The sequence below is a fragment of the Salmo salar genome, chromosome ssa14 (genome assembly GCF_905237065.1).
Source record: "Salmo salar chromosome ssa14, Ssal_v3.1, whole genome shotgun sequence".
NCBI lineage: Eukaryota > Metazoa > Chordata > Actinopteri > Salmoniformes > Salmonidae > Salmo > Salmo salar.
The window spans coordinates 76,148,797-76,168,313 of NC_059455.1; positions in this window are offsets into that span (position 1 = coordinate 76,148,797).

The window sequence follows — 19,517 nt, forward strand, 5'->3', positions numbered from 1 at the left end:
CTGGGTCCCGTCCATAGATACAAAACAAAAAGACTAAACGACTGGGTCCCGTCCATAGATACAAAACAAAAAGACTAAACGACTGGGTCCCGTCCATAGATACAAAACAAAAAGACTAAACGACTGGGTCCCGTCCATAGATACAGACCAAAAAGACTAAACGACTGGGTCCCGTCCATAGATACAGACCAAAAAGACTGAACGACTGGGTCCCGTCCATAGATACAAAACAAAAAGACTAAACGACTGGGTCCCGTCCATAGATACAGACCAAAAAGACTGAACGACTGGGTCCCGTCCATAGATACAAAACAAAAAGACTAAACGACTGGGTCCCGTCCATAGATACAAAACAAAAAGACTGAACGACTGGGTCCCGTCCATAGATACAAAACAAAAAGACTAAACGACTGGGTCCCGTCCATAGATACAGACCAAAAAGACTGAACGACTGGGTCCCGTCCATCGATACAAAACAAAAAGACTAAACGACTGGGTCCCGTCCATAGATACAGAACAAAAAGACTGAACGACTGGGTCCCGTCCATAGATACAAAACAAAAAGACTAAACGACTGGGTCCCGTCCATAGATACAAAACAAAAAGACTAAACGACTGGGTCCCGTCCATAGATACAAAACAAAAAGACTAAACGACTGGGTCCCGTCCATAGATACAAAACAAAAGACTAAACGACTGGGTCCCGTCCATAGATACAAAACAAAAAGACTAAACGACTGGGTCCCGTCCATAGATACAAAACAAAAAGACTAAACGACTGGGTCCCGTCCATAGATACAAAACAAAAAGACTAAACGACTGGGTCCCGTCCATAGATACAAAACAAAAAGACTAAACGACTGGGTCCCGTCCATAGATACAAAACAAAAAGACTAAACGACTGGGTCCCGTCCATAGATACAAAACAAAAAGACTAAACGACTGGGTCCCGTCCATAGATACAAAACAAAAAGACTAAACGACTGGGTCCCGTCCATAGATACAAAACAAAAAGACTAAACGACTGGGTCCCGTCCATAGATACAAAAAAGACTAAACGACTGGGTCCCGTCCATAGATACAAAACAAAAAGACTAAACGACTGGGTCCCGTCCATAGATACAGACCAAAAAGACTGAACGACTGGGTCCCGTCCATAGATACAAAACAAAAAGACTAAACGACTGGGTCCCGTCCATAGATACAAAACAAAAGACTAAACGACTGGGTCCCGTCCATAGATACAAAACAAAAAGACTAAACGACTGGGTCCCGTCCATAGATACAAAACAAAAAGACTAAACGACTGGGTCCCGTCCATAGATACAAAACAAAAAGACTAAACGACTGGGTCCCGTCCATAGATACAAAACAAAAAGACTGAACGACTGGGTCCCGTCCATAGATACAAAACAAAAAGACTAAACGACTGGGTCCCGTCCATAGATACAAAACAAAAAGACTAAACGACTGGGTCCCGTCCATAGATACAAAACAAAAAGACTAAACGACTGGGTCCCGTCCATAGATACAAAACAAAAAGACTAAACAACTGGGTCCCGTCCATAGATACAGAACAAAAAGACTGAACGACTGGGTCCCGTCCATAGATACAAAACAAAAAGACTAAACGACTGGGTCCCGTCCATAGATACAGAACAAAAAGACTAAACGACTGGGTCCCGTCCATAGATACAAAACAAAAAGACTAAACGACTGGGTCCCGTCCATAGATACAAACCAAAAAGACTAAACGACTGGGTCCCGTCCATAGATACAGACCAAAAAGACTGAACGACTGGGTCCCGTCCATAGATACAAAACAAAAAGACTAAACGACTGGGTCCCGTCCATAGATACAGAACAAAAAGACTGAACGACTGGGTCCCGTCCATAGATACAAAACAAAAAGACTAAACGACTGGGTCCCGTCCATAGATACAAAACAAAAAGACTGAACGACTGGGTCCCGTCCATAGATACAAAACAAAAAGACTAAACGACTGGGTCCCGTCCATAGATACAGACCAAAAAGACTAAACGACTGGGTCCCGTCCATAGATACAAAACAAAAAGACTAAACGACTGGGTCCCGTCCATAGATACAAAACAAAAAGACTGAACGACTGGGTCCCGTCCATAGATACAAAACAAAAAGACTAAACGACTGGGTCCCGTCCATAGATACAAAACAAAAAGACTAAACGACTGGGTCACGTCCATAGATACAAAACAAAAAGACTAAACGACTGGGTCCCGTCCATAGATACAAAACAAAAAGACTAAACGACTGGGTCCCGTCCATAGATACAGAACAAAAAGACTGAACGACTGGGTCCCGTCCATAGATACAAAACAAAAAGACTAAACGACTGGGTCCCGTCCATAGATACAGAACAAAAAGACTGAACGACTGGGTCCCGTCCATAGATACAAAACAAAAAGACTAAACGACTGGGTCCCGTCCATAGATACAAAACAAAAAGACTAAACGACTGGGTCCCGTCCATAGATACAAAACAAAAAGACTAAACGACTGGGTCCCGTCCATAGATACAAAACAAAAAGACTAAACGACTGGGTCCCGTCCATAGATACAAAACAAAAAGACTAAACGACTGGGTCACGTCCATAGATACAAAACAAAAAGACTAAACGACTGGGTCCCGTCCATAGATACAAAACAAAAAGACTAAACGACTGGGTCCCGTCCATAGATACAAAACAAAAAGACTAAACGACTGGGTCCCGTCCATAGATACAAAACAAAAAGACTGAACGACTGGGTCCCGTCCATAGATACAAAACAAAAAGACTAAACGACTGGGTCCCGTCCATAGATACAAAACAAAAAGACTAAACGACTGGGTCCCGTCCATAGATACAGAACAAAAAGACTGAACGACTGGGTCCCGTCCATAGATACAAAACAAAAAGACTAAACGACTGGGTCCCGTCCATAGATACAGAACAAAAAGACTAAACGACTGGGTCCCGTCCATAGATACAAAACAAAAAGACTGAACGACTGGGTCCCGTCCATAGATACAAAACAAAAAGACTAAACGACTGGGTCCCGTCCATAGATACAAAACAAAAAGACTAAACGACTGGGTCACGTCCATAGATACAAAACAAAAAGACTAAACGACTGGGTCCCGTCCATAGATACAAAACAAAAGACTGAACGACTGGGTCCCGTCCATAGATACAAAACAAAAAGACTAAACGACTGGGTCCCGTCCATAGATACAGAACAAAAAGACTGAACGACTGCGTCCCGTCCATAGATACAGACCAAAAAGACTGAACGACTGGGTCCCGTCCATCGATACAAAACAAAAAGACTAACGACTGGGTCCCGTCCATAGATACAAAACAAAAAGACTGAACGACTGGGTCCCGTCCATAGATACAAAACAAAAAGACTAAACGACTGGGTCCCGTCCATAGATACAAAACAAAAAGACTAAACGACTGGGTCACGTCCATAGATACAAAACAAAAAGACTAAACGATTGGGTCCCGTCCATAGATTCAAAACAAAAAGACTAAACGACTGGGTCCCTTCCATAGATACAGACGAAAAAGACTGAACGACTGGGTCCCGTCCATAGATACAAAACAAAAAGACTAAACGACTGGGTTCCGTCCATAGATACAGAACAAAAAGACTGAACGACTGGGTCCCGTCCATAGATACAAAACAAAAAGACTAAACGACTGGGTCCCGTCCATAGATACAAAACCAAAAGACTAAACGACTGGGTCCCGTCCATAGATACAAAACAAAAAGACTAAACGACTGGGTCCCGTCCATAGATACAAAACAAAAAGACTAAACGATTGGGTCCCGTCCATAGATACAAAACAAAAAGACTAAACGACTGGGTCACGTCCATAGATACAAAACAAAAAGACTAAACGACTGGGTCCCGTCCATAGATACAAAACAAAAGACTAAACGACTGGGTCCCGTCCATAGATACAAAACAAAAAGACTAAACGACTGGGTCACGTCCATAGATACAAAACAAAAGACTAAACGACTGGGTCCCGTCCATAGATACAGAACAAAAAGACTAAACGACTGGGTCCCGTCCATAGATACAGAACAAAAAGACTGAACGACTGGGTCCTGTCCATAGATACAAAACAAAAGACTAAACGACTGGGTCCCGTCCATAGATACAAAACAAAAAGACTAAACGACTGGGTCCCGTCCATAGATACAGAACAAAAAGACTGAACGACTGGGTCCCGTCCATAGATACAAAACAAAAAGACTAAACGACTGGGTCCCGTCCATAGATACAGAACAAAAAGACTAAACGACTGGGTCCCGTCCATAGATACAAAACAAAAAGACTGAACGACTGGGTCCCGTCCATAGATACAAAACAAAAAGACTAAACGACTGGGTCCCGTCCATAGATACAAAACAAAAAGACTAAACGACTGGGTCACGTCCATAGATGCAAAACAAAAAGACTAAACGACTGGGTCACGTCCATAGATACAAAACAAAAAGACTGAACGACTGGGTCCCGTCCATAGATACAAAACAAAAAGACTAAACAACTGGGTCCCGTCCATAGATACAGAACAAAAAGACTGAACGACTGCGTCCCGTCCATAGATACAAAACAAAAAGACTGAACGACTGCGTCCCGTCCATAGATACAAAACAAAAAGACTAAACGACTGGGTCCCGTCCATAGATACAAAACAAAAAGACTGAACGACTGGGTCCCGTCCATAGATACAAAACAAAAAGACTAAACGACTGGGTCCCGTCCATAGATACAAAACAAAAAGACTAAACGACTGGGTCCCGTCAATAGATACAAAACAAAAAGACTAAACAACTGGGTCCCGTCCATAGATACAGAACAAAAAGACTGAACGACTGCGTCCCGTCCATAGATACAAAACAAAAAGACTAAACGACTGGGTCCCGTCCATAGATACAAAACAAAAAGACTGAACGACTGGGTCCCGTCCATAGATACAAAACAAAAAGACTAAACGACTGGGTCCCGTCCATAGATACAAAACAAAAAGACTAAACGACTGGGTCCCGTCCATAGATACAGACCAAAAGACTAAACGACTGGGTCCCGTCCATAGATACAGACCAAAAAGACTGAACGACTGGGTCCCGTCCATAGATACAAAACAAAAAGACTAAACGACTGGGTCCCGTCCATAGATACAGACCAAAAAGACTGAACGACTGGGTCCCGTCCATAGATACAAAACAAAAACACTAAACGACTGGGTCCCGTCCATAGATACAAAACAAAAAGACTGAACGACTGGGTCCCGTCCATAGATACAAAACAAAAAGACTAAACGACTGGGTCACGTCCATAGATACAAAACAAAAAGACTAAACGACTGGGTCCCGTCCATAGATACAAAACAAAAAGACTAAACGACTGGGTCCCTTCCATAGATACAGACGAAAAAGACTGAACGACTGGGTCCCGTCCATAGATACAAAACAAAAAGACTAAACGACTGGGTCCCGTCCATAGATACAGAACAAAAAGACTGAACAACTGGGTCCCGTCCATAGATACAAAACAAAAAGACTAAACGACTGGGTCCCGTCCATAGATACAAAACAAAAAGACTAAACGACTGGGTCCCGTCCATAGATACAAAACAAAAAGACTAAACGACTGGGTCCCGTCCATAGATACAAAACAAAAAGACTAAACGACTGGGTCCCGTCCATAGATACAAAACAAAAAGACTAAACGACTGGGTCCCGTCCATAGATACAAAACAAAAAGACTAAACGACTGGGTCCCGTCCATAGATACAAAACAAAAAGACTAAACGACTGGGTCCGTCCATAGATACAAAACAAAAAGACTAAACGACTGGGTCCCGTCCATAGATACAAAACAAAAGACTAAACGACTGGGTCCCGTCCATAGATACAAAACAAAAAGACTAAACGACTGGGTCCCGTCCATAGATACAGAACAAAAATACTGAACGACTGGGTCCCGTCCATAGATACAAAACAAAAAGACTAAACGACTGGGTCCCGTCCATAGATACAGAACAAAAAGACTGAAAGACTGGGTCCCGTCCATAGATACAAAACAAAAAGACTAAACGACTGGGTCCCGTCCATAGATACAAAACAAAAAGACTGAACGACTGGGTCCCGTCCATAGATACAAAACAAAAAGACTAAACGACTGGGTCCCGTCCATAGATACAAAACAAAAAGACTAAACGACTGGGTCCCGTCCATAGATACAAAACAAAAAGACTGAACGACTGGGTCCCGTCCATAGATACAAAACAAAAAGACTAAACGACTGGGTCCCGTCCATAGATACAGAACAAAAAGACTGAACGACTGGGTCCCGTCCATAGATACAGAACAAAAAGACTAAACGACTGGGTCCCGTCCATAGATACAAAACAAAAAGACTGAACGACTGGGTCCCGTCCATAGATACAAAACAAAAAGACTAAACGACTGGGTCCCGTCCATAGATACAAAACAAAAAGACTAAACGACTGGGTCCCGTCCATAGATACAAAACAAAAAGACTAAACGACTGGGTCACGTCCATAGATACAAACCAAAAAGACTGAACGACTGGGTCCCGTCCATAGATACAAAAGAAAAAGACTAAACAACTGGGTCCCGTCCATAGATACAAAACAAAAAGACTAAACGACTGGGTCCCGTCCATAGATACAAAACAAAAAGACTAAACGACTGGGTCCCGTCCATAGATACAGAACAAAAAGACTGAACGACTGGGTCCCGTCCATAGATACAAAACAAAAAGACTAAACGACTGGGTCACGTCCATAGATACAAAACAAAAAGACTAAACGACTGGGTCCCGTCCATAGATACAGAACAAAAAGACTAAACGACTGGGTCCCGTCCATAGATACAGAACAAAAAGACTAAACGACTGGGTCCCGTCCATAGATACAAAACAAAAAGACTGAACGACTGGGTCCCGTCCATAGATACAAAACAAAAGACTAAACGACTGGGTCCCGTCCATAGATACAAAACAAAAAGACTAAACGACTGGGTCCCGTCCATAGATACAAAACAAAAAGACTAAACGACTGGGTCACGTCCATAGATACAAAACAAAAAGACTAAACGACTGGGTCCCGTCCATAGATACAAAACAAAAAGACTGAACGACTGGGTCCCGTCCATAGATACAAAACAAAAAGACTAAACGACTGGGTCCCGTCCATAGATACAGAACAAAAAGACTGAACGACTGCGTCCCGTCCATAGATACAAAACAAAAAGACTGAACGACTGCGTCCCGTCCATAGATACAAAACAAAAAGACTAAACGACTGGGTCCCGTCCATAGATACAAAACAAAAAGACTGAACGACTGGGTCCCGTCCATAGATACAAAACAAAAAGACTAAACGACTGGGTCCCGTCCATAGATACAAAACAAAAAGACTAAACGACTGGGTCCCGTCCATAGATACAAAACAAAAAGACTAAACGACTGGGTCCCGTCCATAGATACAAAACAAAAAGACTAAACGACTGGGTCCCGTCCATAGATACAAAACAAAAAGACTAAACGACTGGGTCCCGTCCATAGATACACACCAAAAAGACTGAACGACTGGGTCCCGTCCATAGATACAAAACAAAAAGACTAAACGACTGGGTCCCGTCCATAGATACAGAACAAAAAGACTGAACGACTGGGTCCCGTCCATAGATACAAAACAAAAAGACTAAACGACTGGGTCACGTCCATAGATACAAAACAAAAAGACTAAACGACTGGGTCCCGTCCATAGATACAAAACAAAAAGACTGAACGACTGGGTCCCGTCCATAGATACAAAACAAAAAGACTGAACGACTGGGTCCCGTCCATAGATACAAAACAAAAAGACTAAACGACTGGGTCCCGTCCATAGATACAAAACAAAAAGACTAAACGACTGGGTCCCGTCCATAGATACAAAACAAAAAGACTAAACGACTGGGTCCCGTCAATAGATACAAAACAAAAAGACTAAACAACTGGGTCCCGTCCATAGATACAGAACAAAAAGACTGAACGACTGCGTCCCGTCCATAGATACAAAACAAAAAGACTAAACGACTGGGTCCCGTCCATAGATACAAAACAAAAAGACTAAACGACTGGGTCCCGTCCATAGATACAAAACAAAAAGACTAAACGACTGGGTCCCGTCCATAGATACAGACCAAAAAGACTAAACGACTGGGTCCCGTCCATAGATACAGACCAAAAAGACTGAACGACTGGGTCCCGTCCATAGATACAAAACAAAAAGACTAAACGACTGGGTCCCGTCCATAGATACAGACCAAAAAGACTGAACGACTGGGTCCCGTCCATAGATACAAAACAAAAGACTAACGACTGGGTCCCGTCCATAGATACAAAACAAAAAGACTGAACGACTGGGTCCCGTCCATAGATACAAAACAAAAAGACTAAACGACTGGGTCCCGTCCATAGATACAGACCAAAAAGACTGAACGACTGGGTCCCGTCCATCGATACAAAACAAAAAGACTAACGACTGGGTCCCGTCCATAGATACAAAACAAAAAGACTGAACGACTGGGTCCCGTCCATAGATACAAAACAAAAAGACTAAACGACTGGGTCCCGTCCATAGATACAAAACAAAAAGACTAAACGACTGGGTCACGTCCATAGATACAAAACAAAAGACTAAACGACTGGGTCCCGTCCATAGATACAAAACAAAAAGACTAAACGACTGGGTCCCTTCCATAGATACAGACAAAAAGACTGAACGACTGGGTCCCGTCCATAGATACAAAACAAAAAGACTAAACGACTGGGTCCCGTCCATAGATACAGAACAAAAAGACTGAACAACTGGGTCCCGTCCATAGATACAAAATAAAAAGACTAAACGACTGGGTCCCGTCCATAGATACAAAACAAAAAGACTAAACGACTGGGTCCCGTCCATAGATACAAAACAAAAGACTAAACGACTGGGTCCCGTCCATAGATACAAAACAAAAAGACTAAACGACTGGGTCCCGTCCATAGATACAAAACAAAAAGACTAAACGACTGGGTCACGTCCATAGATACAAAACAAAAAGACTAAACGACTGGGTCCCGTCCATAGATACAAAACAAAAGACTAAACGACTGGGTCCCGTCCATAGATACAAAACAAAAAGACTAAACGACTGGGTCAAGTCCATAGATACAAAACAAAAAGACTAAACGACTGGGTCCCGTCCATAGATACAGAACAAAAAGACTGAACGACTGGGTCCCGTCCATAGATACAAAACAAAAAGACTAAACGACTGGGTCCCGTCCATAGATACAAAACAAAAAGACTAAACGACTGGGTCCCGTCCATAGATACAGAACAAAAAGACTGAACGACTGGGTCCCGTCCATAGATACAAAAAAAAGACTAAACGACTGGGTCCCGTCCATAGATACAGAACAAAAAGACTAAACGACTGGGTCCCGTCCATAGATACAAAACAAAAAGACTGAAACGACTGGGTCCCGTCCATAGATACAAAACAAAAAGACTAAACGACTGGGTCCCGTCCATAGATACAAAACAAAAAGACTAAACGACTGGGTCACGTCCATAGATACAAAACAAAAAGACTAAACGACTGGGTCACGTCCATAGATACAAAACAAAAAGACTGAACGACTGGGTCCCGTCCATAGATACAAAACAAAAAGACTAAACGACTGGGTCCCGTCCATAGATACAAAACAAAAAGACTAAACGACTGGGTCCCGTCCATAGATACAGACCAAAAAGACTGAACGACTGGGTCCCGTCCATAGATACAAAACAAAAAGACTAAACGACTGGGTCCCGTCCATAGATACAGAACAAAAAGACTGAACGACTGGGTCCCGTCCATAGATACAAAACAAAAAGACTAAACGACTGGGTCCCGTCCATAGATACAAAACAAAAAGACTAAACGACTGGGTCCCGTCCATAGATACAAAACAAAAAGACTGAACGACTGGGTCCCGTCCATAGATACAAAACAAAAGACTGAACGACTGGGTCCCGTCCATAGATACAAAACAAAAAGACTAAACGACTGGGTCCCGTCCATAGATACAAAACAAAAAGACTAAACGACTGGGTCCCGTCCATAGATACAAAACAAAAGACTAAACGACTGGGTCCCGTCAATAGATACAAAACAAAAAGACTAAACAACTGGGTCCCGTCCATAGATACAGAACAAAAAGACTGAACGACTGCGTCCCGTCCATAGATACAAAACAAAAAGACTAAACGACTGGGTCCCGTCCATAGATACAAAACAAAAAGACTAAACGACTGGGTCCCGTCCATAGATACAAAACAAAAAGACTAAACGACTGGGTCCCGTCCATAGATACAGACCAAAAGACTAAACGACTGGGTCCCGTCCATAGATACAAAACAAAAAGACTAAACGACTGGGTCCCGTCCATAGATACAAAACAAAAAGACTAAACGACTGGGTCCCGTCCATAGATACAGACCAAAAAGACTGAACGACTGGGTCCCGTCCATAGATACAAAACAAAAAGACTAACGACTGGGTCCCGTCCATAGATACAAAACAAAAAGACTGAACGACTGGGTCCCGTCCATAGATACAAAACAAAAAGACTAAACGACTGGGTCCCGTCCATAGATACAGACCAAAAAGACTGAACGACTGGGTCCCGTCCATCGATACAAAACAAAAAGACTAACGACTGGGTCCCGTCCATAGATACAAAACAAAAAGACTGAACGACTGGGTCCCGTCCATAGATACAAAACAAAAAGACTAAACGACTGGGTCCCGTCCATAGATACAAAACAAAAAGACTAAACGACTGGGTCACGTCCATAGATACAAAACAAAAAGACTAAACGACTGGGTCCCGTCCATAGATACAAAACAAAAAGACTAAACGACTGGGTCCCTTCCATAGATACACACCAAAAAGACTGAACGACTGGGTCCCGTCCATAGATACAAAACAAAAAGACTAAACGACTGGGTCCCGTCCATAGATACAGAACAAAAAGACTGAACAACTGGGTCCCGTCCATAGATACAAAATAAAAAGACTAAACGACTGGGTCCCGTCCATAGATACAAAACAAAAAGACTAAACGACTGGGTCCCGTCCATAGATACAAAACAAAAAGACTAAACGACTGGGTCCCGTCCATAGATACAAAACAAAAAGACTAAACGACTGGGTCCCGTCCATAGATACAAAACAAAAGACTAAACGACTGGGTCACGTCCATAGATACAAAACAAAAGACTAAACGACTGGGTCCCGTCCATAGATACAAAACAAAAAGACTAAACGACTGGGTCACGTCCATAGATACAAAACAAAAAGACTAAACGACTGGGTCAAGTCCATAGATACAAAACAAAAAGACTAAACGACTGGGTCCCGTCCATAGATACAGAACAAAAAGACTGAACGACTGGGTCCCGTCCATAGATACAAAACAAAAAGACTAAACGACTGGGTCCCGTCCATAGATACAAAACAAAAAGACTAAACGACTGGGTCCCGTCCATAGATACAGAACAAAAAGACTGAACGACTGGGTCCCGTCCATAGATACAAAAAAAAAGACTAAACGACTGGGTCCCGTCCATAGATACAGAACAAAAAGACTAAACGACTGGGTCCCGTCCATAGATACAAAACAAAAAGACTGAACGACTGGGTCCCGTCCATAGATACAAAACAAAAAGACTAAACGACTGGGTCCCGTCCATAGATACAAAACAAAAAGACTAAACGACTGGGTCCCGTCCATAGATACAAAACAAAAAGACTAAACGACTGGGTCCCGTCCATAGATACAAAACAAAAAGACTGAACGACTGGGTCCCGTCCATAGATACAAAACAAAAAGACTAAACGACTGGGTCCCGTCCATAGATACAGAACAAAAAGACTGAACGACTGCGTCCCGTCCATAGATACAAAACAAAAAGACTGAACGACTGCGTCCCGTCCATAGATACAAAACAAAAAGACTAAACGACTGGGTCCCGTCCATAGATACAAAACAAAAAGACTGAACGACTGGGTCCCGTCCATAGATACAAAACAAAAAGACTAAACGACTGGGTCCCGTCCATAGATACAAAACAAAAAGACTAAACGACTGGGTCCCGTCCATAGATACAAAACAAAAAGACTAAACGACTGGGTCACGTCCATAGATACAAAACAAAAAGACTAAACGACTGGGTCCCGTCCATAGATACAAAACAAAAAGACTAAACGACTGGGTCCCGTCCATAGATACAGACCAAAAAGACTGAACGACTGGGTCCCGTCCATAGATACAAAACAAAAAGACTAACGACTGGGTCCCGTCCATAGATACAAAACAAAAAGACTGAACGACTGGGTCCCGTCCATAGATACAAAACAAAAAGACTAAACGACTGGGTCCCGTCCATAGATACAGACCAAAAAGACTGAACGACTGGGTCCCGTCCATCGATACAAAACAAAAAGACTAACGACTGGGTCCCGTCCATAGATACAAAACAAAAAGACTGAACGACTGGGTCCCGTCCATAGATACAAAACAAAAAGACTAAACGACTGGGTCCCGTCCATAGATACAAAACAAAAAGACTAAATGACTGGGTCACGTCCATAGATACAAAACAAAAAGACTAAACGATTGGGTCCCGTCCATAGATTCAAAACAAAAAGACTAAACGACTGGGTCCCTTCCATAGATACAGACGAAAAAGACTGAACGACTGGGTCCCGTCCATAGATACAAAACAAAAAGACTAAACGACTGGGTTCCGTCCATAGATACAGAACAAAAAGACTGAACGACTGGGTCCCGTCCATAGATACAAAATAAAAAGACTAAACGACTGGGTCCCGTCCATAGATACAAAACAAAAAGACTAAACGACTGGGTCCCGTCCATAGATACAAAACAAAAAGACTAAACGACTGGGTCCCGTCCATAGATACAAAACAAAAAGACTAAACGACTGGGTCCCGTCCATAGATACAAAACAAAAAGACTAAACGACTGGGTCACGTCCATAGATACAAAACAAAAAGACTAAACGACTGGGTCCCGTCCATAGATACAAAACAAAAAGACTAAACGACTGGGTCACGTCCATAGATACAAAACAAAAAGACTAAACGACTGGGTCAAGTCCATAGATACAAAACAAAAAGACTAAACGACTGGGTCCCGTCCATAGATACAGAACAAAAAGACTAAACGACTGGGTCCCGTCCATAGATACAGAACAAAAAGACTGAACGACTGGGTCCTGTCCATAGATACAAAACAAAAAGACTAAACGACTGGGTCCCGTCCATAGATACAAAACAAAAAGACTAAACGACTGGGTCCCGTCCATAGATACAGAACAAAAAGACTGAACGACTGGGTCCCGTCCATAGATACAAAACAAAAAGACTAAACGACTGGGTCACGTCCATAGATACAAAACAAAAAGACTGAACGACTGGGTCCCGTCCATAGATACAAAACAAAAAGACTAAACGACTGGGTCCCGTCCATAGATACAGAACAAAAAGACTGAACGACTGCGTCCCGTCCATAGATACAAAACAAAAAGACTGAACGACTGCGTCCCGTCCATAGATACAAAACAAAAAGACTAAACGACTGGGTCCCGTCCATAGATACAAAACAAAAAGACTGAACGACTGGGTCCCGTCCATAGATACAAAACAAAAGACTAAACGACTGGGTCCCGTCCATAGATACAAAACAAAAAGACTAAACGACTGGGTCCCGTCCATAGATACAAAACAAAAAGACTAAACGACTGGGTCACGTCCATAGATACAAAACAAAAAGACTAAACGACTGGGTCCCGTCCATAGATACAAAACAAAAAGACTAAACGACTGGGTCCCGTCCATAGATACAGACCAAAAAGACTGAACGACTGGGTCCCGTCCATAGATACAAAACAAAAAGACTAACGACTGGGTCCCGTCCATAGATACAAAACAAAAAGACTGAACGACTGGGTCCCGTCCATAGATACAAAACAAAAAGACTAAACGACTGGGTCCCGTCCATAGATACAAAACAAAAAGACTAAATGACTGGGTCACGTCCATAGATACAAAACAAAAAGACTAAACGATTGGGTCCCGTCCATAGATTCAAAACAAAAAGACTAAACGACTGGGTCCCTTCCATAGATACAGACGAAAAAGACTGAACGACTGGGTCCCGTCCATAGATACAAAACAAAAAGACTAAACGACTGGGTCCCGTCCATAGATACAAAATAAAAAGACTAAACGACTGGGTCCCGTCCATAGATACAAAACAAAAAGACTGAACGACTGGGTCCCGTCCATAGATACAAAATAAAAAGACTAAACGACTGGGTCCCGTCCATAGATACAAAACAAAAAGACTAAACGACTGGGTCCCGTCCATAGATACAAAACAAAAAGACTAAACGACTGGGTCACGTCCATAGATACAAAACAAAAAGACTAAACGACTGGGTCCCGTCCATAGATACAAAACAAAAAGACTAAACGACTGGGTCCCGTCCATAGATACAAAACAAAAAGACTAAACGACTGGGTCAAGTCCATAGATACAAAACAAAAAGACTAAACGACTGGGTCCCGTCCATAGATACAGAACAAAAAGACTAAACGACTGGGTCCCGTCCATAGATACAGAACAAAAAGACTGAACGACTGGGTCCTGTCCATAGATACAAAACAAAAAGACTAAACGACTGGGTCCCGTCCATAGATACAAAACAAAAAGACTAAACGACTGGGTCCCGTCCATAGATACAGAACAAAAAGACTGAACGACTGGGTCCCGTCCATAGATACAAAACAAAAGACTAAACGACTGGGTCCCGTCCATAGATACAGAACAAAAAGACTAAACGACTGGGTCCCGTCCATAGATACAAAACAAAAGACTGAACGACTGGGTCCCGTCCATAGATACAAAACAAAAAGACTAAACGACTGGGTCCCGTCCATAGATACAAAACAAAAAGACTAAACGACTGGGTCACGTCCATAGATACAAAACAAAAAGACTAAACGACTGGGTCACGTCCATAGATACAAAACAAAAAGACTGAACGACTGGGTCCCGTCCATAGATACAAAACAAAAAGACTAAACAACTGGGTCTCGTCCATAGATACAGAACAAAAGACTGAACGACTGCGTCCCGTCCATAGATACAAAACAAAAAGACTGAACGACTGCGTCCCGTCCATAGATACAAAACAAAAAGACTAAACGACTGGGTCCCGTCCATAGATACAAAACAAAAGACTGAACGACTGCGTCCCGTCCATAGATACAAAACAAAAAGACTAAACGACTGGGTCCCGTCCATAGATACAAAACAAAAGACTGAACGACTGGGTCCCGTCCATAGATACAAAACAAAAAGACTAAACGACTGGGTCCCGTCCATAGATACAAAACAAAAAGACTAAACGACTGGGTCCCGTCAATAGATACAAAACAAAAAGACTAAACAACTGGGTCCCGTCCATAGATACAGAACAAAAAGACTGAACGACTGCGTCCCGTCCATAGATACAAAACAAAAAGACTAAACGACTGGGTCCCGTCCATAGATACAAAACAAAAAGACTGAACGACTGGGTCCCGTCCATAGATACAAAACAAAAAGACTAAACGACTGGGTCCCGTCCATAGATACAAAACAAAAAGACTAAACGACTGGGTCCCGTCCATAGATACAGACCAAAAAGACTAAACGACTGGGTCCCGTCCATAGATACAGACCAAAAAGACTGAACGACTGGGTCCCGTCCATAGATACAAAACAAAAAGACTAAACGACTGGGTCCCGTCCATAGATACAGACCAAAAAGACTGAACGACTGGGTCCCGTCCATAGATACAAAACAAAAAGACTAACGACTGGGTCCCGTCCATAGATACAAAACAAAAAGACTGAACGACTGGGTCCCGTCCATAGATACAAAACAAAAAGACTAAACGACTGGGTCACGTCCATAGATACAAAACAAAAAGACTAAACGATTGGGTCCCGTCCATAGATACAAAACAAAAAGACTAAACGACTGGGTCCCTTCCATAGATACAGACGAAAAAAGACTGAACGACTGGGTCCCGTCCATAGATACAAAACAAAAAGACTAAACGACTGGGTCCCGTCCATAGATACAGAACAAAAAGACTGAACAACTGGGTCCCGTCCATAGATACAAAATAAAAAGACTAAACGACTGGGTCCCGTCCATAGATACAAAACAAAAAGACTAAACGACTGGGTCCCGTCCATAGATACAAAACAAAAAGACTAAACGACTGGGTCCCGTCCATAGATACAAAACAAAAAGACTAAACGACTGGGTCCCGTCCATAGATACAAAACAAAAAGACTAAACGACTGGGTCACGTCCATAGATACAAAACAAAAAGACTAAACGACTGGGTCCCGTCCATAGATACAAAACAAAAAGACTAAACGACTGGGTCACGTCCATAGATACAAAACAAAAAGACTAAACGACTGGGTCAAGTCCATAGATACAAAACAAAAAGACTAAACGACTGGGTCCCGTCCATAGATACAGAACAAAAAGACTAAACGACTGGGTCCCGTCCATAGATACAGAACAAAAAGACTGAACGACTGGGTCCCGTCCATAGATACAAAACAAAAAGACTAAACGACTGGGTCCCGTCCATAGATACAAAACAAAAAGACTAAACGACTGGGTCCCGTCCATAGATACAGAACAAAAAGACTGAACGACTGGGTCCCGTCCATAGATACAAAAAAAGACTAAACGACTGGGTCCCGTCCATAGATACAGAACAAAAAGACTAAACGACTGGGTCCCGTCCATAGATACAAAACAAAAAGACTGAACGACTGGGTCCCGTCCATAGATACAAAACAAAAAGACTAAACGACTGGGTCCCGTCCATAGATACAAAACAAAAAGACTAAACGACTGGGTCACGTCCATAGATACAAAACAAAAAGACTAAACGACTGGGTCACGTCCATAGATACAAAACAAAAAGACTGAACGACTGGGTCCCGTCCATAGATACAAAACAAAAAGACTAAACGACTGGGTCCCGTCCATAGATACAGAACAAAAAGACTGAACGACTGCGTCCCGTCCATAGATACAAAACAAAAAGACTGAACGACTGCGTCCCGTCCATAGATACAAAACAAAAAGACTAAACGACTGGGTCCCGTCCATAGATACAAAACAAAAAGACTGAACGACTGGGTCCCGTCCATAGATACAAAACAAAAAGACTAAACGACTGGGTCCCGTCCATAGATACAAAACAAAAAGACTAAACGACTGGGTCCCGTCCATAGATACAAAACAAAAAGACTAAACGACTGGGTCCCGTCCATAGATACAAAACAAAAGACTAAACGACTGGGTCCCGTCCATAGATACAAAACAAAAAGACTAAACGACTGGGTCCCGTCCATAGATACAGACCAAAAGACTGAACGACTGGGTCCCGTCCATAGATACAAAACAAAAAGACTAACGACTGGGTCCCGTCCATAGATACAAAACAAAAAGACTGAACGACTGGGTCCCGTCCATAGATACAAAACAAAAAGACTAAACGACTGGGTCCCGTCCATAGATACAAAACAAAAAGACTAAATGACTGGGTCACGTCCATAGATACAAAACAAAAAGACTAAACGATTGGGTCCCGTCCATAGATTCAAAACAAAAAGACTAAACGACTGGGTCCCTTCCATAGATACAGACGAAAAAGACTGAACGACTGGGTCCCGTCCATAGATACAAAACAAAAAGACTAAACGACTGGGTTCCGTCCATAGATACAGAACAAAAAGACTGAACGACTGGGTCCCGTCCATAGATACAAAATAAAAAGACTAAACGACTGGGTCCCGTCCATAGATACAAAACAAAAAGACTAAACGACTGGGTCCCGTCCATAGATACAAAACAAAAAGACTAAACGACTGGGTCCCGTCCATAGATACAAAACAAAAAGACTAAACGACTGGGTCCCGTCCATAGATACAAAACAAAAAGACTAAACGACTGGGTCACGTCCATAGATACAAAACAAAAAGACTAAACGACTGGGTCCCGTCCATAGATACAAAACAAAAAGACTAAACGACTGGGTCACGTCCATAGATACAAAACAAAAAGACTAAACGACTGGGTCAAGTCCATAGATACAAAACAAAAAGACTAAACGACTGGGTCCCGTCCATAGATACAGAACAAAAAGACTAAACGACTGGGTCCCGTCCATAGATACAGAACAAAAAGACTGAACGACTGGGTCCTGTCCATAGATACAAAACAAAAAGACTAAACGACTGGGTCCCGTCCATAGATACAAAACAAAAAGACTAAACGACTGGGTCCCGTCCATAGATACAGAACAAAAAGACTGAACGACTGGGTCCCGTCCATAGATACAAAACAAAAAGACTAAACGACTGGGTCCCGTCCATAGATACAGAACAAAAAGACTAAACGACTGGGTCCCGTCCATAGATACAAAACAAAAGACTGAACGACTGGGTCCCGTCCATAGATACAAAACAAAAAGACTAAACGACTGGGTCCCGTCCATAGATACAAAACAAAAAGACTAAACGACTGGGTCACGTCCATAGATACAAAACAAAAAGACTAAACGACTGGGTCACGTCCATAGATACAAAACAAAAAGACTGAACGACTGGGTCCCGTCCATAGATACAAAACAAAAAGACTAAACAACTGGGTCTCGTCCATAGATACAGAACAAAAAGACTGAACGACTGCGTCCCGTCCATAGATACAAAACAAAAAGACTGAACGACTGCGTCCCGTCCATAGATACAAAACAAAAAGACTAAACGACTGGGTCCCGTCCATAGATACAAAACAAAAAGACTGAACGACTGGGTCCCGTCCATAGATACAAAACAAAAAGACTAAACGACTGGGTCCCGTCCATAGATACAAAACAAAAAGACTAAACGACTGGGTCCCGTCAATAGATACAAAACAAAAAGACTAAACAACTGGGTCCCGTCCATAGATACAGAACAAAAAGACTGAACGACTGCGTCCCGTCCATAGATACAAAACAAAAAGACTAAACGACTGGGTCCCGTCCATAGATACAAAACAAAAAGACTGAACGACTGGGTCCCGTCCATAGATACAAAACAAAAGACTAAACGACTGGGTCCCGTCCATAGATACAAAACAAAAAGACTAAACGACTGGGTCCCGTCCATAGATACAGACCAAAAAGACTAAACGACTGGGTCCCGTCCATAGATACAGACCAAAAAGACTGAACGACTGGGTCCCGTCCATAGATACAAAACAAAAAGACTAAACGACTGGGTCC